The sequence below is a fragment of the Pteropus vampyrus genome, unplaced genomic scaffold, assembly GCF_000151845.1.
Source record: "Pteropus vampyrus isolate Shadow unplaced genomic scaffold, Pvam_2.0 Scaffold19000, whole genome shotgun sequence".
Taxonomy (NCBI): Eukaryota; Metazoa; Chordata; class Mammalia; order Chiroptera; family Pteropodidae; genus Pteropus; species Pteropus vampyrus.
In genome coordinates this window covers 1-1,482 of record NW_011907781.1, presented here as the reverse complement: position 1 = coordinate 1,482, position 1,482 = coordinate 1, and the positions used below count along the sequence as shown (strand labels likewise).

The 1,482-nt window shown below is 30.8% G+C and overlaps 1 long non-coding RNA gene across 1 annotated transcript; it reads left to right on the top strand.

Annotated features, from left to right (window-relative positions):
- The first annotated feature begins 36 nt into the window (after positions 1-36).
- LOC105310969 lies at positions 37-1,482 on the top strand. Its single transcript, XR_897582.2, has 3 exons — positions 37-230; positions 890-1,021; positions 1,441-1,482. It is a non-coding gene; the product is annotated as an uncharacterized LOC105310969 (long non-coding RNA).

The following is a 1,482-nucleotide window of genomic DNA, read 5'->3' as shown; positions in this document are numbered from 1 at the left end:
CTAATAATTATAGCATACCTACCAACATTTGACTTGCGCCTTTTTTTCCCGTGTTATTAAAGAAACCTGAAGGGAAGCCAGATCAGAAGTTTGATCAAAAGCAAGAGCTTGGACGAGTGATACATCTCAGCAATTTACCTCATTCTGGATATTCTGACAGTGCTGTCCTTAAGCTTGCTGAGCCTTATGGGAAAATAAAGAATTATATACTGATGAGGATGAAAAGTCAGGTAATATACATGTAGAGGTTGTAAAAAGGATTAAGTGCTTTAAGACTTTTTTGTGCATAATTTTTAGTAAAGAAAGCAGGAGTGTGTTTTTTTTTTTATCTTCTCATAGATAAATTTCTTAGCCAAGCAATAATTTTATGTTGTCATAGATGATCCAAGTAAAGCATTGAATAAATACTGAAAAGTTTAAAGTGGGAAATAAAAGTGTCGTCTCTTGCTCAGGATAGTGACAGTTTTGTTTCCAGGGTTTGCTTCCAAGATCTTCCTATGTGTATGTATATAGTTGTTATTTATTCTTGCTTCAACTGGGATTATTGTATTGCTTTCCACATTATACGTGATTTTTTTTTTTAATGCAATTTGCTTTAACAGCATTCTGAGATTTTGTCTGTTCCAGATTTTTTTAAATTATTAATTTTTTGTTTTTAGGGTATTTTGAGTAATATCTTCTAAGGTTTTTTTTTTTTTTTTTTTTGGCAGAAAGCCTTACATATAGGTAGTTTAATTGGTACTACTTTGTAAATCTGACAGGTACTCCTTATTTTATTCAATGAATTTTTAACTCTTAATAACTTTTTAGAAAAAATAATAAGCACAAGAATTCTATACAGTTCTCAGAAAAATAATGTCCTTTCTAACTTTTTTTTTTTTCCCCTAAGGCATTTATAGAGATGGAGACCAGAGAAGATGCAATGGCAATGGTTGACCACTGTTTGAAAAAGGCCCTTTGGTTCCAGGGGAGATGTGTGAAAGTTGACCTGTCTGAAAAATATAAAAAATTGGTACTAAGGGTATGTAGTACTTCATTTGCAGTCATTGTAAAGCTTATTTCCACATAATTCAAGTCACCACATTCTTATTGAAAGGTTTAGTTACTGAAAGACAGCAACCTTTTTTCTTTTTCTGGTTTTCCTCAGAAGAAGTTTTTTATCTGGTGTTCTGTAAAAGCATCTTTATTGCTTTTATCTACTATATTTTAGATTTTATTTGAACAGTGTTCTACCAAAATATTAATTATCCACTCTTCCATCAAAATGTTGTGATGAACTGCTGCCTATAGGCAGCTTAAAATCTTAGGTATGGTTATAGGGATTAATAAGCTCATTAGTTGATTATATAAAAGATGATTATCAATTATTAATTGGGCAGTTACATATTCTGTAAATATTTTAATACATTTATTTAACTAATGCAAAATTTTGTCTTTTAGATTCCCAACAGAGGCATTGACTTACTGAAAAAAGATAAATCC